Raw genomic sequence first — 23695 nt, forward strand, 5'->3', positions numbered from 1 at the left:
GAGAGGCAAGGTTCAGCCATAGATTGTGATACAGCAGTAATTGGGGATTTAAATTGGTTGTTACAGAGTGACAGAAGCAGTTTGCAGAAGTTGATGAACAATCTATAATGAACTGCTGACCATGATACAGAAATGTAGAGAAACGTGTGGAATTTGAATTAATCACACCAGTGGATGAATTGTGTTTACCACACGTAAAAGTGTGTTCATTGTGAGTTAATTTGTTTGTTTTGATGGATTGCAGAGCGAATACATGCATAAGGTGTTTTATCATTCTAATTGGCTTATTGTGATAGTCTTCATTGCCTTTTATGCATGGTTTTGTTGAAGTTGTTCAACAAAAACTTGTTGAAGTTTTTCTTGTAACGTAACATGTTCACATCGTTGAGGATGCCTTTGGAACCCTGTTTGGAGTGTTTGGAGGGTGTCGGGCACACAGAGATGTTCTGACCCAGTGAAGTCTTCAGAACTGCTACTGTACATTGCTAGACACACAGTGCCAATCCAGATAGTTTGAGGTACATTCCAGGTATTAATAATAAGCCCAGTTCTTCATTGTTTCACATTCAGTAATCATAGAGATTGGAAGATTATGCTCTCTCGCTCTATTGAGACTGACCATCAGATGCAGGCACTATCAGCCCAGAAGAAAAAGGAAAAGAAACAGCAATGCATTGGCAGGGCAATGCAAGTAAAGCCAATAGGCAGTGATAATGTCTTGGGCCTATAGCTTACTGCACCAACTTCATTGCTCCAGTACTGTTTTTAATTGGTTAATGTTGCATAGGCTTACATTTTTGAAGTCATGTTAAAAAAAATCTTGATTTGCATTTTAACTCAAAGTGATCATGTGTTGGTGACCGCTGTTCTAGAGTTTTCCCTGTTAACACTATCAATGTTTCCCTTTACTGTGATCGAATCAACACAATTTTAGCCACTTTCAATGCAACATGCCGAAACATAACAAACTATGCAACCTCTCCCTCAACGTCAACAAAACTAAGGAGCCGATCGTAGACTTCAGGAGACAGCAGAGGGAGCACGCCCCCATCCACATCGACAGGACCTCAGTGGAGAAGGTGAAAAGCTTCAAGTTCCTCTGTGTACACATCACTGACAATCTGAAACGGTCCACCCACACAGACAGTGTGGTGAAGATGGCGCAACAGCGCCTCTTCAACCTCAGGAGGCTGAAGAAATTCGGCTTGGCCCCTAAGACCCTCACACACTTTTACAGATGCACAATTGAGAGCATCCTGTCGGGCTGTATCCCCGCCTGGTATGGCAACTGCACCGCCTGAAAAAGATCATCAAGGACATCAATCACCGAGCCACAGTCTGTTCACCCCACAATTATCCAGAAGGTGAGGTCAGTACAGGTGCATCAAAGCTGAAAAACAGCTTCTATCTCAAGGCCATCAGACTGTTAAATAGCCATCACTAGCCGGCTAGAGCTGCTACCACCCGGTTACTCAACCCTGCACCTTAGAGGCTGCTGCCCTATGTACATAGACATAGAATCACTGGTCACTTTAATAATGGAACACCAGTCACTTGAATAATGTTTACATACTGTTTTACTAATTTCATATGTATATACTGTATTCTACTGTATTTAATCAATGCCACTCAGACATTGCTCATCCTAATATTTATATATTTCTTAATTCCATTCTTTTAGTTTTAGATTGTGTGTATTGTTGTGAGGTGTTAGATACTACTGCCCTGTTGGAGCTAGAAACACAAGCTTTTCGCTACACCCGCACTAACATTTATTAAATTTGTGTATGTTTACCAATAAAATTGTATTTGATTTGAAAGAGATTTTTATGTAGACAGAACGCATCGGAGTAGGATTTTATTGCATTGACACGCATTACTCAGCTCGTACTCTACACAGACCGGTGTGGCATAACCAATCAGAGCTGCAGTAGGTCTAGATGCAAATAGACCATTGCCATATATGGATCTGTGCCATTTACTTTTAACTGGACTGTGTTTACAGAATGAGCGGTTGTTTCTAAATCAAAGCGAGAGCTGCATGTAGCCACGTGCGCACATTTTGTTCATATCCTTTGATAGATAGAGTTATTAGCCAAGTTTAATGTAATTTGTAGTTCGCAATAGGGGGGTGATTGCTTCCTACAAGAGCACAAAACGTATACATTTCTAGACATCTTTAAAAGCGAGTCAGTTAAATGTTTTTTAAAGGGGCAGTGTAGTATTTTGAGAAAGGCTTGAATAAGCTAAATAGCCAATAGCCTGAGGTTAGCATAATCGGGCCTACATTGAACACCACTGTCACGTTCTGACCCTAGTTCTTTTGTATTTTCTTTGTTTTAGTTGGTCAGGGCGTGAGTTGGGTGGGTTCTATGTGTTGTGTTTCTATGTGGGGTTTTTGTTTGGCCTGATATGGTTCTCAATCAGAGGCAGGTGTTTGTCATTGTCTCTGATTAGGAGCCATATTTAGGTAGCCTGTTTTGTAGTGTGTTTTGTGGGGGATTGTTCCTGTTATGTTGTTTATGTTCGTGTGTTCACTATTTCGGGACTGTAGCGTCTTCGTTTATTTCGTTTGTTTATTGTTTTGTTCTTTCTTAAAAGTATTCAAAATAAATATGAATACTCACCACGCTGCATCTTGGTCCGACATTTCCTACTCCTCAGATGAAGAGGACGAAGACTACCATTACAACCACACATTGGATGTTACTGGTGGCTGAATGATAGAACATCTATTTCCGTGTTAAAATGTTATGGGATACATGCCAAAAAATTACCTTTGGCACGGTCACCAATGAGGTGATTTGGTAACCTGTGCAGATTGTTCTCTATAATTCATCAAACCACACTGACAACCCAATTTCCATTAAATATAATTTGTCAGTTTAACACTGGCCATCTAAGCCAATCAGGTAGACACAGGTATTGTGCTGTGTCTTTAATTATCTAGCCTCTTCAACAGCTGCTCTGTGTTTGTTTCTCCTCTCCCTTAATAGTGTGTGTTTTTTCCCCCCTCTCTTTTCATTATGTTTGTTTCCTTTTCGTCTCAGAAAGACAGTATGTATTCCCAAATGTTAGTTTTTCTCAAGTCTAACCATTACCACAGAATAAAGATCAGGATCCATCTTCTCACGTTCATAAACTCATTGTATCACATTGTCTGGGTCGCAGGCGAATCACAGATTCTGTTGTTATAGCTTTTAATTGGTGTGAAATCACTTTTTTGGTGGAGGCATAAGCAGCTCACTTCGCTGGTTGTAATTGAGTTTTATATTGCTGACAGACAGCTGATGGAAGTTGTGCACTGCTTGACATTGCGTCGTTCTAGTATAAACAAAGAAATGTCAATGGTTTTCCAGGCTGCACTGCTGAGCATGGGGGAATGGGGCCGTCATTACACACCCAGATGCACAGCCCACCACATCCCCATTACATGAGTAGCTAATGAGCCAGGCAGCTCTGGGACTTATACCCCTATCCTTAGTCATAAATACTGGATTACATCCTAACATGTTAGCTGAAATAGCAGGCCTACCTTTTGATATTCATTCAATTTAACTGACAATGAGACCTGCAATCTACGGGTGGATTGCTGCTTCCACATGTTTGCTCTTACTCTTTCCCTGGATATTTGTGTGGCGCCTCGATTCATGTCCAGACAGTGTAAACATTTGCTTGGACAAGGTTTGGTCTGATGAAGTACTTCACACAGCATACAAAATAAGTCCCGAATTTAACAGTGGGCTAGCATAGAGCTATTCTGCCTGTAGAATTCCTGTGGAAACCAAAATAGAGGTCCAGCTGTGGTGGTGGTGAGGAAAGCAGGTATATGAAAATTGTAAAGTCTTGTCTGTAATGTATTTTTCGTTATATGTCGGACCCCAGTAAGACTAGCTGTTGCCACTGGCGTCGGCTAATGGGGATCCTAATAAATCAAATCAGATGAAGTGTACAGATCATGGGTAATTGGGAGAGAAGGAGAGACTGAGTTGGTAATGTAACACCTTTTCCAGGTGCAAGTGTACATTTGCATTTTCTTCTGGTGACATCTTTAAATGGTACAGACACCTGTCAGGAGAGTGTCATCAAAATATAGGTTATAGTGAGGGTCCTCTTCAATGTCTGTACATACAAATAGGTTGTGTCAAAATAGGTTGTATTCTTGTTTCTTATGGCCTTGGCTTTGACTGCTACGGAGCACAGCGGTAGATTTATTTTTCATTACACAAGCGTGGAGGCGTTATTAGATTCACAGAGCACATTAATGTCATGGATGCAGCCAAGACCTGGAGCATGTGCCCTTTCTCCAGCCACGCTACTCTACAGTCACAGATCTATCACATTCTGACTACCTGCCAAAGCCTTTTCAAATGTTTAAAAATGCTGGGTGGGTGGCATGTTTCTGTTACATATGAGTGTTCTGGTATCAAAGAAAATTATGTAATTTTATGCATTTTTTACATACATTAGCCACCAGCCAGTGATCTGGCAGTTGCCCATTTCGAAAGCTTCTGAACAACCACCAATCTAACGTAATCGCCTATTCTTTCAGGTCCATCCACCTATGCACAGCACATGAAAACGCCAGGGATGAAACTCATTTCTGCAATTTAATATATCTATGTTAAATAGCTGCCAGAGAGAGGAGATGAGCAAACAAACAAACACAAAAAACACCCCCACACAACCCACTCATGTGCTGGCGCATTGATTTTTTATGAAGCGCATCAGACTGCAAGGTCCTCATTTCTGTTGCTTTGTAAAGTCTCCTCGGCCCTGTCCTTGGACCAGACGCGGCTACACACCTGCAGGGGAAGAAGGGAACAAACAACCAGTCAACAACCAGCCAGTGCGAGTTATGCAAATGAACAAATGGGACGGAGCTACTGATTGACTGGGGGCAGTGTTCCTTGCTGGTAATTGGCTGAAGTTAAGATCTTAATACTTTCAACAGATGTTTGCAGTGCCCTAAGCTATGGGACAGCCAACTATGGAGAGATTTGCCCTCGTTGTGGTGGCGGCTTGTCCTTGTTTTGAGCGGCTCCAGTTCTGACTGTCTGACTTATTTCTGCTCAACATTGTGACATTGCTTTGGAGTTGAACTGGATTATGGTTCTGTAACACAGACTGGCCTATGTTGGTCTGATACACTGTAACAGCACTACTCAGTTGTCCTTTGAGCCTGTATGGTGGAGGAAGTTGTTAATGCAGGAGACAATACAGTTTAGTGTCCATAGGGTTTGGTACACTACATGATCAAAAGTATGTGGACACCTGCTCGTCTAACATCTCATTCGAAAATCATGGGCATTAATATGGAGTTTGTCCCCCCTTTGCTGCTATAACAACCTCCACTCTTCTGGGAAGGCTTTCCACTAGATGTTGGAACATTGCTGCGAGGACTTGCTTCCATTCAGCCACAAGAGCATTAGTGAGGTCAGACACTGATGTTGGGTGATTAGACCTGGTTCACAGTCGGCGTTCTAATTCACCCCAAAGGGGTTCAATGGGGTTGAGGTCAGGGCTCTGTGCAGGCCAGTCAAATTCTTCCACACCGATCTCAACAAACAATTTCTGTATGGACCTCGCTTTGTGCACGTGGGCATTGTCATACTGTAACTGGAAAGGGCCTTCCCCAAACTGTTGCCACAAAGTTGGAAGCACAGAATCGTCTGGAATGTCATTGTATGCTGTAGCATTAAGATTTCCATTCACTGGAATTGATGGGCCTAGCCCGAACCATGAAAAACAGCCCCAGACCATTATTCTTCCTCCAACATACTTAAAAATGTGGCACTATGCATTCGGCCAGGTAGCGTTCTCCTGGCATTCGCCAAACCCAGATTCATCCTTCGGACTGCCAAATGGTGAAGCGTGATTCATCACTCCAGAGAACGCGTTCCACTGCTCCAGAGTCCAATGGCAGCAAGCTTTACACCACTCTAGCCGACACTTGGCATTGCGCATGGTGATCTTAGGTTTGTGTGCGGCTACTCGGCCATGGAAACCCATTTCATGAAGCTCCCGATGAGCAGTTCTTGTGCTGACGTTGCTTCCAGAGGCAGTTGGAACTAGGCAGTGAGCTACGCGCTTCAGTACTTGTCGGTCCCGTTCTGTGAGCTTGTGTGGCCTACCACTTTGCAGCTGAGCCCTTGATGCTCTTAGACGTTTCCTCTTCACAATAACAGCACTTATAGTTGACTGGGGCAGCTCTAGCCAGGCAGAAAGGTGATAGACTGACTTGTTGGAAAGGTGGCATCCTATGATGGTGACACGTTGAAAGTCACTGAGCTCTTCAGCAAGGCCATTCTACTGACAATGTTTGTCTGTGGAGACTGTATGGCTTTGTGCTCGATTTTATACACGTCAGCAACGGATGTGGCTGAAATAGCTGAATCCACTAATTTGAAGGGGTGTCCACATATTTTTGTATATATAATGTATGTAGATTTACTGTATGACAATCTACATTTCTGTGACCAACAATGAACCATACTGAGGATGTGGCCTGCATAGTGTTTCACTATATGCCGGCTGCTGTCACTGACACACCATTTCACCACAGATAGCTTGTTAGCTCCCGTAATCTCACTTCACTGCATTTGTCATTAGAGCGATGATTAATTCATCATAAATTGACAATACATTTTCATTAACTGCCACAAGTCGCATTATGTGGGCTCAGTGACACACAGTTCAGCTTGATGACATTCGTATTTCTTGCCCTGGCTCCGATGCAGAAGTTAATGGAGTGTGATTCATAGCGTGTTCCCACTGCAGTCACACGCTTTGATCATCTGCCACCCTTCCCTTTCAAATTCACTAGTTAACTTCTCACTTCACACAATCAAACAATGCATTTGTTCCCTCTCTCTTTCAGAGTGTTTTCTTCTTGTAACCTTGCTAGAGTTCATCATTGGTTTCAGCATCATATCAGCTTCTCCTGCTTCCCTTTATCACATTACAATGCTCAAGCGTGACGAAGGTGACCACATTTAAAACCCAATTGAGGGACAAACGGATGATTTTGCGGAACATTTACTGGACAGTGTAGCCTACATTAATATTATATTGCCTCACGCAAATGTGGTCATGCAGAAACGAGACCAATTGTGTGTCTGTTTTTGGAAAATCTGGGAATACTTGTCGAAGGAAACATTTCTGGTTGCTCTCAGGGAATATAAAGCAGTAAGGAAGGGAAACTTTGAAAACCAGATTTAGTGAAGTAGCAGAACATATCTTAAATGAGCAACTAATGAGCATGGAGAGCCTCACAAGTTTGACAAAATCACCTTGTATCTTTTCAGTTTAATCACCTTATATATACAGTATTTTCAGTCTAATAGGGCTATTTATTGACTTTTGTTGCTCTTTTCTAACTGTCCTCTCCAAGTTTAGCTGGAATGTAAACTGGACGGATTTTACAAATGTGATTGGTTGACGATATGACATATCGCCTTGCACTGCGCAGAATATCAGATCTCAACAACGATTGGAGAAGTGTTTAACATCACCAGTACCACATCCTTATGATTTATATCTTGTCAAAAGAGCAACGTGACTGCAAACAGAGAGCTGTACATAATGACGAGATGCTCATGTCTCCACCCTAACAATGGGAGTTGTTGTCCCACAGGCGAAAGACTTATGTCCAAAATAAGCCCATAGCAATGTATTGGGCAAAATTTAGACAGATATTGGAGAGTGAAACCTCTCGCTTCGCCTCTTCCTCTCTGCTGCAAAAGAGACAGGTTGGAATGCCTGACTGAAATACAGTAGCGGTGCGTAGGTAAATAACCAGGGAAGCCAATCCAGAAAAAAATATTACTGCCATATTACTGTACAACCTATTGTGACGCTCGTCTGAAAAAGTAGACCAAGGTGCAGCGTGGGAAGTGTTCATGATCTGTAAGTACTCAGAACACCAAACAAAAACAACAAAAGGAATAACGAACGTCACATTCTGCAGGCTTCACAGAGCTAACAAAAAACAAGATCTCACAACATAGGTGGGAAAACAGGCTACCTAAGTATGATTCCCAATCAGAGACAACGATAGACAGCTGCCTCTGATTGGGAACCACACTCGGCCAACCACAAAGAAATACAAAACATAGAATGCCCACCCCACATCACACCCTGACCTAACCAAATGGAGAAATAAAACGGCTCTCTAAGGTCAGGGCGTGACACCTATCAAATAAAATAAATGTTGATTCGTCACGTGCTGAATACAACAGGTGTAGACCTTACAGTGAAATGCTTACTTACAAGCTCTTAACCAACAATGCAGTTTGAAAAAATAAACAAAAAAAAGTAAGAAATAAAAGTAACAAATAATTAAAGAGCAGCAGTAAAATAACAATAGCGAGGCTATATACAGGGGGTACCGGTACAGAGTCAATGTGCGGGGGCACCGGTTAGTCAAGGTATTTGAGGTAATATGTACATGTAAGTAGAGTTATTAAAGTGATAATGCATAGATAATAACAGAGAGTAACATCAGCATAGAAGGGGGGGGGCAATGCAAATAGTCTGGGTAGTAGATTAGATGTTAGAAGCTGGGTAGAAGCTGTTTAGAAGCCTCTTGGACCCAGACTTGGCACTCTGGTACTGCATGCTGTGCGGTAGCAGAGAGAACAGTCTATGACTAGGGTGGCTGGAGTCTTTGACAATTTTTAGGGCCTTTCTCTGACACAGCCTGGTATAGAGGTCCTGGATGGTAGGAAGCTTGGCCCCGGTGATGTACTGGGCCGTACGCACTACCCTCTGTAGTGCCTTGCGGTCGGAGGCCGAGCAGTTGCTATACCAGGCGGTGATGCAAACCGTCAGGATGCTCTCGATGGTGCAGTTGTAAAACCTTTTGAGGATCTGAGGACCCATGGCGAATCTTTTCAGTCTCCCGAGGGGTAATAGGTTTTGTCATGCCCTCTTCATGACTGTCTTGATGTGCTTGGACCATGTTCGTTGGTTGATGATGTGGACACCAAGGAACTTGAAGCTCTCAACCTGCTCCACCACTGCCCTGTCGATGAGAATAGGGGCATGCTCGATCCTCCTTTTCCTGTAGTCCACAATAATCTCCTTTGTCTTGATCATGTTGAGGGAGAGGTTGTTGTCCTTGCACCACACTGTCAGGTCTCTGACCTCCTCCCTATAGGCTGTCTCATCATTGTCGGTGATCAGGCCTACCACTGTTGTGTCATCGGCAAACTTAATGATGATGTTGAAGTCATGCCTGCCCTTGCTTTCATGAATGAACAGGGAGTACAGGAGGGGACTGAGCACGCACCCCTGAGGGGCCCCTGTGTTGAGGATCAGCGTGGCGGATCTGTTGTTGTTACCTACCCTTACCAGAAGTCCAGGATCCAGTTGCAGAGGGAGGTGTTTAGTCCCAGGGTCCTTAGCTTAGTGATGAGCTTTGAGGGCACTATGGTATTGAATGCTGAGCTGTAGTCAATGAATAGCATTCTCACATAGGTGTTCCTTTTGTCCAGGTGAGAAAGGTCAGTGTGGAGTGCAATAGAAATTGCATCATCTGTGAATCTGTTGGGGCAGTATGCAAATTGGAGTAGATCTAGTGTTTCTGGGATAATGGTGTTGATGTGATAATTGCATTGTTTACTCTTTAACCTATTAGTTGATATGCCTTGACACTGTGATATATAGGTCTATGGCCGAGACAATAAGAAGACACAGTGGCAGAATAAACTAAAATACACATTTGTTTCATTACATAACCGGAAAGCAACATCTGTCCAGTGAAGTCCACAAAACATTTTGCAAATAACAAACAGTTACATGACCTACCGCTTGGTCAAGCAAGGTAATTGATTTAGAACCACGGAGAGTTACCTCATGTCGCAAAGAAAACAGGAGCTGCTTCCACTGTTCCAGCACCATTTCGACTTCAACATTTCACCTATGCTTAGTCTAATATGGTGACAACTAAAACATACCAAAAACGATTTAGTCCAATCAATGTACGCTAAATACAACGTGTCTGTCAATGGTACTTATTTATGTGTGTGTGTGCATGCGTGCAAGTAGAAAAAACATGTTGACTCAGCCTACTTGTAGAGAAACACCAATGCCATCCTCCTCTTTCATGTTTCCTAAACAGTCTATGACTCTGTCATACAGTACACGCTTTTAGTTTTTGTTGTCCTAGGCTACCTGGCTAAAATACTTGCTCGCTAGCCTAACTTCCTTTCGTGGGCAATGATACACCAGGCCAGTTAGTTAACATTAGCATACTACATCTAGCTACATGATTGACTATTCTTTTATTTTTTTAAATATCAAATGCTCGATGGCTTCCCTTGCATTTAATGCTACGGGTGGCAAAAATGATATACTCTTTCTTAACCCTTAACCCTCTTTCTTAACCCGTGTAGTCTTAACATTCTGTGTACTCCCCTTCTCCTAAGGGTCAAAAATGACCCGCCTTCACTAAACCCCTCAAATAAAGCAGCTTAATTGAATTTTAAACCACAAATCTATTTTGCATGAAGAAACAACCTGTCATTCATCACAAACTTTGTGAATATCTGGGTTTTCCCTCTTCACAATGCAGAAAGACTGCATTTAATCAGTGGACACCTCTCGTTTTTATTACAACACACCTGTCATAATTGTTTTCTTTACTAAAGTAGAGGTTTATTAATATTATTATTATTATTGCTATAGGTACTGCATAGGTGTAAACATATTTTTTTTTAGCAAGAGATAGCACGTGTATAGCCTAAGAAAGTAGCAGAAATGTGTAGAAAGTAGTTTGAATGCATTTTATTGAAGGGAAACAATAACAGTCTTGAACTATTTTGGCAACATAGTGATATATTCTTATATACTGTACAATGAGGTATTCAACTACAAAATACTAGTCTTCTCCTATTTTTTTAACCATTGCCCCCACCCACAAGGTGTATAAACAACAACAATAAATAAGAATAAAATAAGATAATAGATACAAAACAAAAACGTGAAGATCATAAATCAATCAACTCAAATTAGCATATGTAGGACAGTATGCAAGTGTGTGTGCATGGACTTTGCAGATGTATTTCTCACATGTGCAGCACATAGTATTTGTTTTACAGTCCTTCTTTGGGGGGCAGAATTGGCATCTCCTCCTCTTGCCTGCCCCAGCTGCAGCCTCATGTGAATCAGGACAAGATTGAGCCCCCTGAACAGCTTTCACTAGTGCTGCAGAGGCTGATGTGCAGAGGAGGCGCTCCCCATTCTTTCCCAGCTGCTCCAGGAACACCCTCCTCTTGTTCCGCTTATCAGGCATCCAGGTAGGGTTGATGTTGTTCCATATCACGAAGACATTGTATGAGGACACATCAATGATGTTATGGAAGATGACCAGGGGCCAGCGGGCAGTCACGCTCCTGCAGCTGTAAGTTCCAATCACCTTGTTCATGTTGTCCATGCCTACTTTGTTATGGTTGTAGTCCAGGATGATGGCTGGCTTCCTGTCTCATGATCACTGATCTCAGCCGCTTTGTGCAGTGTGCTCAGGAGGACCACATTCTTGTTCCACTTTGGGAGGTAAGAAACTAGAGGGGTGGTGGGGGTGAAGGCAAACTTTGATGAGAAGGCCTCTCTCTCTCCCTTGTTGCGAGGAGTGCAGGGTGGAGCTTAGGCTTGTTCTTTCTAACTGTGTCAACCATGGTGATCTTCCTCTTCAGGAGCTGCTGGCTGAGTTCAATCAGTAGCACACAATCTCAATTTCTCATTGTGTGTGTGTGTGTGTGTGTGTGTGTGTGTGTGTGTGTGTGTGTGTGTGTGTGTGTGTGTGTGTGTGTGTGTGTGTGTGTGTGTGTGTGTGTGTGTGTGTGTGTGTGTGTGTGTGTGTGTGTGTGTGTGTGTGTGTGTGTGTGTGTGTGGTGTGTAAATAATTTTATAACTGCCGGGTCAAAAATGACCCTAAGACAATCTTTGTACCCTGGTGGTGCACAGCTTTCATGGAAATTTGAACAAAGGTGATGTTTCACTTTTTCTAAACTCCAGGAAAAGTAATCAAATTTCAAGTTTAAAAAGTATCATTTAGGGGGTTTTCTCTGCTGTTAAACATAGTGGCGGGTCATTTTTGACCCTTAAGACAACAGACAGCATCAGATAGATACACTACACATACTGAAACAAAGGGGCGCTGTTTCGTTCGCTCAGATGATTTCTCTGGTGAGATACATTCAGCCTCTTGGGAATTGAAGGAAATATTTGAAACACAGAGTCGAAAGGTTGCTGGTTCGAATCCCCGAGCCAACTTTGTGCCCTTGAGCCGACGTGCCCTTGAACAAGGCACTTAACCCTAATTGCTCTTGTAAGTCACTCTGGATAAGAGTGTCTTCTAAATGAATAAATGTAATAATAATAATAATAATAATTAATACACACTGAAATAAGGAACAAATCTACCTTTTTTGTATATTAGTTGTGTTAGAATTTTTGTATACAATGCGGGACATGATTGTTTGGTTGTGAGATGCGGGACAAAGGGCCAATATGCAGGACTGTCCCGCACAATCCGGGACATGTGGTCACCCTAATGCTGCGTGACAGCTGTAATTGTGTTTCTTTATAAATGCCTCGAGGATATTAACCTCGCCTATTAATGGCTAACCTGTGCTTAGTGAGGCTAGTTTCTAAGGGTCAGTCTCATTGAATCGTCTGGTAGAACCCTTTAAATTTTCTCTGTTTAATATGGAAATGTATTCAGCCCACTTCAATTATCATAAGTGTAGTCTCTGGAAATGTTTTTTGTTTTCTTCCCTTTGTCCTCAGAGGACAGTTATGTTTCTAAATAGAGCAATGAGCCGCAGTTTATTTGCATTATTAAATAATTAATTAAATAGTTCAATTAAATTGCACAAATATGCTGTTCCAGGGAAAACAATGTTACAGTGGTTAAAAAGATGATTCAATTTACAGATACTTGAAAATACTTGAAAATGTTGTTTCCAGAGATTCCAGAAATAGGACTTCTGGAATCACTGTCCCAATTAGTTGTCTACAACTTTTACTAAGAGAACGAAAGCTCACTTAATTAAAAGTATTGTTTTTATTATTGTGCATAATAGTGGTTCTAGTAATCGTGGTAGAATGAGTGGCCTACTTAGCATTATAATTTCATGCCTGAAGGCTAGTCACAAAGTGCTCTTCTTCATCGTCTAGCTGTAAGAACACAATCATTGAATTGTTAATGTTCGACCCTCTTTCTGTCATTGCACATTTACTCATTTTCTTCTCCAGATTTGATAACTATCTTCAAAATGAAGCCACCCAAAATGAACTCTACTGCTTGGCTGCCTATCTGCAGACAGACAGCATATGGACTCAAAGGTTCCTGAATATGATCACTGAACCTGCAAAGAGAATCTCTTAGACGTGTTGCTGTCTAGTCCGGAGAAAATACGAACGGGAGTAGTAGTATGTGATCCTTTTCAGGCAAATTAATGCTGCAGATTTAGGTGAGGGTGACGTAAAGGTGAAAGCATCCCAGACGGATTGTACTTTCTGGATTTATCACAGTAATGTAAAATTATCCATCCGTTTCTCACTGCGACCATTAGGACTTCAAAAGTAATTCTGAATGTCTCAGACAAAGAGTAAAACTTTGAACGTCTTTAACAAAGAGTAAAGCCATTCACCCTTGAATTTGCAGGAGTCATCCCCTTCTTCCCCTCCAGTGGCGACCCGTCATTCAGAACAGGTGGGGCAGAGCCTGTTTTGAGCCCCACCTGTTTTGAGCCCCATGTTTTGCATGTTATTTTGAAAATAATACGTGTCACATATCAGTTTCCAAACCATGTAAAAAAATATAATTTTATTTATTTAACCTTTATTCAACTAGGCAAGTCAGTTAACAACAAATTCTTATTTACAATGAAGGCCTAGGAACAGTGGGTTAACTGCCTTGTTCAGGGGCAGAACGACAGATTTATACCTTGTCAGCTCAGGGATTTGATTTAGCAACCTTTCAGTTACCTGCCCAACGTTCTAAACACTAGGCTACCTGCCGCCCCATGATAAAATAATCATTGAGTTAATAAGCCGCATAGTTGGTCTCTTTTTTGCTTTCTTGAGTAAGGCAGTTCCAAAATACAGTTGTTTCAGCCTAGCTCAGTCCTTTCTGTGGTGGTGGGGCAGCCAGTGTAAAATACAGAGCGTAGGGGTTGGTAATGTTCTATAGTTGCGCCGTGATTAGGTAATGTTCTCCGCCGTGATTGGCTCAGTGTTCTGTCACTCATGGCGACACTATGTCACCGCCAAATCTAAGTGTAGAGCTAAAAAATCAAGCCCCTTGGTCAAGGTAAATCAAGCCCCTTGGTCACAGATAAAATTACATCAAATCACGTTATATCTACAGTAGCTTTGATTGGACTGATCATGTCAACATCATACTTTAAAAATCTTAGCTAGCAAGCTAGCAGTCATCATCATGAATCAAGTCGACAATCTACTGGCAAATGCTTTTTAGTACTTGTCATATGGAGATAAATAATGAATAGAAATTATAGATAAAACGTATTGGTGCTCATCGGCCATTGGTGGATAACTGCAAGCATTGCAACGCAATCCATTGCCTGCTATTCAGTGGAGGGGGTGTGTGGTTCCAAGTCTGGGTTTATGAGACTCTTTTCCAAGCTTTAAAGGATAAACATTCAACATTGGCCATGCTGTGAATCCAGCATGACTTCTGCTGCACTCAAAACAACTGGAAACTGGGAAATGGGAAATCTGACTATAGTGAGTTCAAGACATCTGGGAACTCTAAAAAAACGAGCTCTGACTGGAAAAATACGTTTTGAAAGGTCATCCAACTTGGAATTCCAAGTCGGGGAACTCAGGCCTCTTTCTAAAGCTCCGGCCTGAAGATCACTGACATCATCCTGATTCAACCTTGTTTTTTTCCAAGTTCCCAGTTGTCTTGAAAGCACCATAAATTCAGAGAATGACAGACTTTGATGACAAAGCTTGATGACAAAATTTGCCCACGAAGGACCGCCCAGCCACCTTCCTGTTCAAGTGAGCACAGCACAACAAGGTGAGTCCAAAAATGTATTGTATGACGCTGCAAAAATGATGTAATATGCCAGGGAGATATTTTTACTGTAGCTCAGAATGTAATACTAAGTGTATGTTGTGTAGTAAGCTGTTAGTAGCCCATGTGCCTCACCCTAATAATTTGGTCCCTTTTCCCCCTCTTAGTTTTGGCTACTGTTCTGACTTGGTGGGCCACATGTAGCCTATAGCCTGTTTTAGAGAAATGTAATCATCAAATACAGTAAGACCTTTCATTGTTTGCTTATATGCCCCCTTTATTTATCCTACGGTTCTGATATTGTGTACAGGGAGAAAACTGTAAGAACGGCTCATGTTCTGAATTCTGTTGCTGTACATTTCAAAAGTGCTGAACAAATAGGTATATTGACTACGTCCATCCTAGCTCGCTCATTAATGTCTTAATCCAAATTAAGGATGGCATCTTATGCCATAGTTTGTACATCTCAATATTCAGTAGAAACCACATTTGTTTAAGAAAGTCAGGCATATCAGCTATGCTTTTTTAAAGGCAGTAAATGAGGCTGAATGAACTGTTTCGCTGCCAGACAAGGCTCCGCTGATAGCCAGGTGTAGCAGTGGTAAGATGTTGGGACTGCTGTTGGGTTTCTCCTGTTGGCACAATTTATGTAGGCCCTAACAGTTTGTGGGCACCATTAGTCACTGTTATAGTGTGATTAATGTATTGTTTAGTGTTGTGTTGTGTTGTATAGTGGCTTTTCTGTTATGCTTTTTTTTTTATGGTTTGCCCCACCAAGAATAGTCACCCGAGCTAGCTTACTGCCTCTATCATGGTTGGACTGGGACCATAAATCGGCCTGGGCATTTCTAACACACTGACCCATTTTTTTCCTTGAAACCCCATTATTAGCCAAATAATGGTCCTTCTGCCTTCTGCAATATGTGACTGACCAACTCAATTCGGTCTTATGTAGCAACATTTATAATGGTGTTTTTTACATTGGATAAAAGTAGAGACACAGAGCTAGAAAATGGTATATCATACACTACACTACAATAGGAAAGTAATTCTGCTTTGAAAGTTGATCAACTTGGAATCTCACTTTTGAGAAAATGGCCTTTGAATGTTTTGGTAAGCCTACTTGAGAGTTCTTCTGTGTCTACACCTATTTAGCATTGTTCACACCATCTTAAGCCTTAGCCCTACCCATCTTAAGGATTCACATGTGAGGCCATGTCCTAAACAACAAAATATTTCAAGACTAAAGGCTGGTTTATACTACGTCTGTCGACAGTTATCGCAATGGCATCATGAACACTCCATTGTCGTCCGACATCAAACATGTCGCTGTCATTATGAAAAAGTATAAACACAAAAACTATCAGCAGCCTGGTTGTCCAAAGTAGCATAACTAGTGTATTTTAACACCAATAAACTCACCCGTTTAAAAAGGAATTTAGTATATGTCAATCTAGCAAACCAGGAAACTAAAAGCAACATTCTAAACAATGTTTTGATTCGTTTATAGCTTGTTAGCTAGCTAGCTAATGTTAATTTAGCTGGCTAGCCAGTTCAAATAATGACCATATCCTATAGCTGACATCTTCACTTTAGCTCATTTGTCTTTATTATTAAAGGAAAATCAACTCACAACAAGATCATTATTTACAAGTTAATGGCGAGCCAATTACAAAAAATAGCTTACGGTTGTGAGTGTGACAAAATTATTTGACTGGAGAATTTTAGAACTTGTACACTGTCTCGGTGGCCTAACGTTATATCCTAATTTGACTTTGTTACAAATCGTGTTCTTCAAATTACCGTCTCTGGTAAACACATACTATATCAAATAAAATCAACACGTAACGTTTGCTAGCGAGCCAGCCAGCTAACGTTAGCTGGCTAACAGTACGCTTTAGCTTGAAATGAAAATGACTTTCTGACGAAATTAGAAATGTATAATATCTGAAAATGTGGCCAGCTAGACTATCTTACTATCCATACATGGATGGATACTTCTCTCTCTCTGTCACGGATGCCATGGTTGCCCTTAGTTTGAAGATGTAATCCTGGACAGGTGTTTTATACAACAGCCTTCTGTGGGTTCTCTTTTCGACTCCCTCTGCATATTGGCAATCAAACACCTGAATTTTCTTCATCTCCTTAGCTATCATACTTTACAGTAATTCCACCAGGCATTCCACTGATTTCAAAACTCGGTCCTCCAGAAAGGGGAGAGCAACACTTTTGCAGTTCTACTACGTACAGTTCTACTGCAGTACTACTAAGGATTACATACACATACTGACCAGCTCATGTTATAAATTTGAGTACAAAAACTATTTAAACAGGCCCACTTCGCTAAAGATGGACCAGGGCATCAGATATTTGCTAGAACTGCCCTATGTCCATTCCGTCCTTCTCTATTGTAATTTCACATTTATTAGAAATTCTAGGGGGACATAAAACAATTATGCCTTCTTCACATGTTTTTGACAATACCAAAAAAGGTTGACATAAACCCACACCAATGGCTTTCTCATTTCCCTAGTTTCACTCTGGTTGCCAGGGAGAGACCCAAATATAACGCTGTGGAGGATTCTGATATTCTCATTTCCTGAATTTGTTGGAACTGACAAAATCCATGGGAATAACAAAGGGATAACAGAGAAAGATAATTTACACTCAATACTTTTATGTGACCTGTATGTTTTTAAATCTCTCTGGATTAGAGTTAATGTTTGTTCCAAATTTGATGTATTATACAGAACAAAAATCAAACGCAACATACAACAATTGCGAAGAACTTACTGAGTTACAGTTCATATAAGAAAATCAGTCAATTGAAAAAAATGAGGCCCTAATCTATGGATTTCACATGACTGGGAAATCTGTTGGTCATAGATGCCTTTTATAAAAAGGTAGGGGTGTGGATCAGAGAAATGCTTACTATAAGGGATGTAAACAAATTTGTGCACGAAATGCGAGAGAAATATGTTTTCTGTGTGTATGGACCATTTCTGGGGTCATTTATTTCAGCTCATGATACATGGGACCAGCACTTTACATGTTGAGTTTATATTTTTGTTCAGTGTATATAACATGGAAATGTATTTGCAGGCTTTTTGGTGGATTTTTTCTTTAGTGGCTGTATTCTCTCTGCTCATTTGCAGAATGAATCAATACTATGTTATCTTAGTTATAGCTTATTAGCGGATTTCACTGCACTCAACTGATGTGTTCATTGTTTCTTCTTATTAACTCCCTTCCCAAAACTCAGACCCACACAGATCATGACTATGGGCCTATTCAGTGTAGTGCATTAATTGCAACATTGCATAGAAATGTAATTTATAAAGCAACGAGATTTCCAGTCTGTTCTACACAATTCATTTCTATCTGTCCATTATGCAATATTGCCCCCCTGAATTAGCCTCCTCAGAGAAAACCTACCTAAACCAGACAGAGCACAGACAGATGCAGTTTGAATAACTAAGGAGCACTACACAATTAATGCACTGCATGTCAGTGTTTCCCAAAATGGTGGTTTGGGACCCATTGGTAGTTTGTGGACAAATTATAATAGGTGACATTTTAAGAATGGCCTATGGGCTACAAACTTTATCTTCCTCTGTTGTCAAAATCTATTCTGGAGGGATTATGCCGTGGTTTCACCATAGCTGCAAAGTAACAAGGAATCTCAGAGACAGCAAAGGCATGCAAGATGGCATGTTGGCTCCTAGCCTATCCAGTAGTGTTGCATCGCTTCTAATTTGCATACATTTGGGACTTTCTGCTCAAATAGTCGACAACCATTAACTTGTTGATTGTCTCTTTTTGTGTTTTCCTTCCATTGAAAGTGACTGAGACTCAGGTAGTTTGATCACTAGAGGAAATGCCTGGGCCATTAGATGGGTCATGCCCCCAAAAAGTTTGCGAACCACTACATTTCGTTACCCAATCATCCCTACCAGCCACCAGTGTAGACAGGTTGTGTCTGGGCTCCATTTTGGGCTGTGCGTTCTGGGCCCTATATCCTCAGTGAGCACAGTGAGTGGGAGGGTGGGAATTAAACAAGGGAATAAATAACAGCAGTCCCAGCAGATAACAGGATATATATGCTTCTCACCCTCCAGCTAAAACCCAAACAGAACAGGAGTAGCTTTCCAGCATCTCTTGCGCTAAAGCCTTCCTACGAGGTGTTCTCTATCCCCTCGAGTGACTAGTGACTGATCGTGCTTTCACATGGGCTTTACATATTAATAAAGACGTTCTGAATAGGACATGGTTTTTCCATCTGAGCAGATGGATTCATCACAAGGTTTCATTCAGGGCTGCTGATTGTGTTTTTCTTCTCCTTTTTTATTTTTCTCCCCTCCGTGAACAACAAAGTTAGCTCCAACAGAATTACCCATTTGCGTGTCTTTGGAAAAGGTTTTGAAATATTAACAGTGAGTGGTAAGGTTGGTGGAGAGATCATCTTGAGAATTATTGTCCTGTCAAGATGACATCATGACCACTAAACTGGTCTCTCTTGAAAAAGAGATGTAATCTCAATGAGAAGAACCTGCATAAATAAAGGTAGAATAAACAAATGAGTCAGCCAGGCAGGCCATGTTAGGTCTCAGTACAAATATAAAAACGCAAATAATTAAACATTTTAGGGGGACATGGGACTGTTCTAATCTTACTGAAGTTGCACTGCTGTTATTACCATGGATCTCTAGGAACTGCTACAGTCAATGATAAAATACCTCTTTCAGCTGTTGTAGAGGAGAATAGACCGATGTGCTGTTGTAAAGGAGCATACAGGAGCCATACGTTTCTGGAGGAGACCTCTATGTGCTCTTAGAGGAAACCATTATGTTCTGAGCTGGTATAGGGGAGAATAGACCTCAATGAGCTATATAATAAATGCAAACAAGCCACAATAAGTGAACAGTGGTGCTACATGAGAGTAAACTGTGATGGGGAAAGATGGCACCACCAGGGCCCATCCAGCCTCCAGTCACATTATGCACCACAGAGGAGGGATGGCACTCAAGAAAAAAGCCATTTATTTGTTGAACACACCCTCTGGATTATTTATGACTGTTGTTCATGGGACCTATCCGGCAGAATTTCAATGTCCCCGCAGCTGCCTGCACAGCTCAGGTAAATCAAAGTGACTGTTTCAGCGAATGAGGTATGTAAAACCATTAGGGCAAATTGCAGAAGCCGTTGGAGATAACATTTCTAGCCTTCTGGAGAGCAGAACTTTGAGAGTGAACGCTGTGTATCACGAGAGAGGCATAACTACTTGAAAGGGTGTTTTGTGCCATTGAGGTCGCTTGTCAAAAGAAGGCAACAGTGTGTGAAAGTGGATTCACGTACAGAATGTGAATATGTCTCTGTCAACCAAGGAGACAAATGGATGTATTTGGAATTATATGCACAGTCACATGTTCTGTGCCTCAATGTAACCTTTCCTGCCTCGTAGAACCATGCGTCTCTCCTAACCCCTTTTATCAGACTTGGTGATTAGATGACATTAAAGAGTGCTGCACTTAGCCTCTCATACTGCTGATGCACAATTACTCAGTGTCATTTATTTGTTTATTTGTATTTGTAACTGTAGTTAGATTTTTCTACTTTTAGTTGATTCTAGTTAAGGTCTTTGTTTTTGTCATTTTTTTTATGATTTAGCCATCAAAGTAGTTATCAAATTAGTCTCTGAATGTTACAGACACGTATTTGGTAGGTACCACTGTGTATAAGAAACCCACAAACTGGTTGAATCTAAGATGTTTCAACGTAATTTGTCAATGTATTGTGATGTGGAATCTATGTGGATTTGAAAAAAGTCATCAACTTGTTTTGCGGGTGAAATTTCTACAACAGGATTATGTCATCAGGGTAACCAAATTTCAACATAGACAAACCTTGTATAAAATATACTGGAAAAAATATATAAATGCAACATGCAACAATTTCAAAGATTTTGCTGAGTTACAGTTCATATAAGGAAATCAGTCAATTTAAATAAATAAATTAGGCCCTAATCTATCGATTTCACATGACTGGGCAGAGGCACAGCCATCGGCGGGCCTAGGAGGGCATCGGCCCACCCACTTGGGAGCCAGGCCCAGCCAATCAGAATTAATTTTTTTTTTTTTTTTTTTTTTTTTCCCACAAAAGGGCTTTATTACAGACATAAATACTCCTCAGCAACCTGCCCTCCACCCTCTGACAGTCCCGCAGGTGAAGAAGCTCGATGTGGAGGTTCCGGGCTGGCGTGGTTACATGTGGTCTGCTACTGTGGGGCAGGTTGGACGTACTGCCAAATTCTCTAAAACGACGTTGGAGTCAGTTTATTGTAGAGAAATTGACATAAAATTATCTGGAAACAGCTCTGGTGGACAGTCCTGCAGTCAGCATGCCAATTGCAGCTCCCTCAAAACTTGAGACATCTGTGGCATTGTGTTGTGTGGGAAAACTGCACATTTTAGATTGGCCTTTTATTGTCCCTAGCACAAGGTGCACCTGAGCACAAATGTGAACATTTTATTCTTTGTCAAGATAATCCATCCACTTGAAAGGTGTGGCATACCAAAAATCGAATTAAACAGCATGATCATTAAAGGAGCAGCTGAAATAAAAGATCCCAGACATTTTCCAGATGCAGAAAAAGCTTATTTCTCTCAAATGTTGTGCACAAATGTGAACATTTTATTCTTTTTCAAGATAATCCATCCACTTGAAAGGTGTGTCATACCAAAAATCTGATTAAACAGCATGATCATTAAAGGTGCAGCTGAAATAAAAGATCCCAGACATTTTCCAGATGCAGAAAAAGCTTATTTCTCTCAAATTTTGTGCACAAATGTGAACATTTTATTCTTTGTCAAGATAATCCATCCACTTGAAAGGTGTGGCATACCAAAAATCTGATTAAACAGCATGATTACACACTTTCACACTTTCAAGTGTGGCATACATTTGTGCACAAAATTTGAGAGAAATAAGTTTTTTCTGCATCTGGAAAATGTCTGGGATCTTTTATTTCAGCTCATGAAACATGGGACCAACACTTTACATTGTGCTTATATTTTTTCAGTTTTATGTTGAATTTGTAGCTTTTAAACAACATCAGATCTTCAATGTTATATCCACTATCAGAAAAAAAATCTATAGGCTGGGCAGCACCTCCTACTGGAGAATGGATCTACCCTTGGTCTATCCTTTGGTTTCCCATCCAAGCCCATTTAACCAAGCCCAGCCATGCATAGCTATGATATTTGTCACTGACTATTACCAATGTGCTATCGTGAGAATGATTGTTGAGAGAGCTCCACTTAAAAACAAAATATATTCACTGTTACTATTAAAGTCGTTCCAAAGTGAAAGAATAGGACTAAATCAAATCAAACTTTATTTAAAGTGCATTTGAAGTTTGCTTTCATTTGATTTAATAATTTTCTTTAACTTGGATTTTTGGTTGAGATGGAAATGTGAATTCAACATATTAATTATTAATTTGTAGAAGAACTGGAATTAAAGCCAGACTAAGTCAGTGGCACAGATGGAACTATCCAAAAAGAAGATAAACCCCCTTTAAATACAGTAAATAGCCTATTATCTCGTCGACAAGTTAACAAATGATATGTTGGATTCATGTCTCCAACTCAACCAGTTAAAGAATGGGATTAAGCCAGTTGCTCAGACAGAACTATCAAAGCAGTAGATACATCTACTTAAAATGTTTATATTTGGTTGCATTCAATATTACATTTGTAATACAGTAAATAGCCTAAAGTTAAGACTATCTTACAAACTAATGTAACATTCAACCTTAAAATTAGTAACACATCAAAGGTCACATTCTGAGGTGACTGTAACTATACAAGAGTACATGTTTAAGATAGCATTCATTGGTCGTCATAAGTCTGTGGAGATCTTCACGATTGGTGTAATAATCTGTGAAAAATCTCGAACAGCAATGATCACTTGCACCATGTACTTTTAATGCAAATCAGGTCTTTTGGTTCTGCTTTTAGATGAAGCACAATGATATAAAACATTCATCTGTTGTATAAATAAACAAAACATCTGGCATTGTATTCCTGTTTGAACTTTGCTGTGCTTTTAAATGGTTGAAAGCACAGTGATAGACATTTGGGTGACAACTTGACCAAAAATCAGACATTGTTTTTCCATTGGAATTTGGTTGTGCTTTTAGATGGTTGAAAGCATAGTGATAACACATTGGAAATTCAACAAACTTTTGGCTGTCTTTTTGAGTGCGTGAATATAGATTGTATTCTCATTGATCAACGTCTTAACCAAATATTACCCAATTATCCATGTTGAAATGACGTGGTGTGCTCAGTGGAAAGGGACTCTTCTTTATGTCTGTTTTGTGAAACAGAAAAACCTTGTTTTCGTGGACAGCTCACTGTGTGTCCAATGGATGACTTTCCCCTGAGAATCATGCTTGCGTTCCACAACTTTGCTCTACAGTGGCGGGAACCCAAGATCAAATAACTTGGTATTCAACAACATTGTTGGCAAAGATTTGATTATATTGGAGGTCTTTGGCTGTAGCCACAGTCCAGGCACTTGCACAGGTCCCCCCTACAGGTGCCCTCCTTCACATGAGTCATTTTTATGTTTTTTAGTTTT

The sequence above is a fragment of the Salvelinus fontinalis genome, chromosome 8, assembly GCF_029448725.1.
Source record: "Salvelinus fontinalis isolate EN_2023a chromosome 8, ASM2944872v1, whole genome shotgun sequence".
Taxonomy (NCBI): Eukaryota; Metazoa; Chordata; class Actinopteri; order Salmoniformes; family Salmonidae; genus Salvelinus; species Salvelinus fontinalis.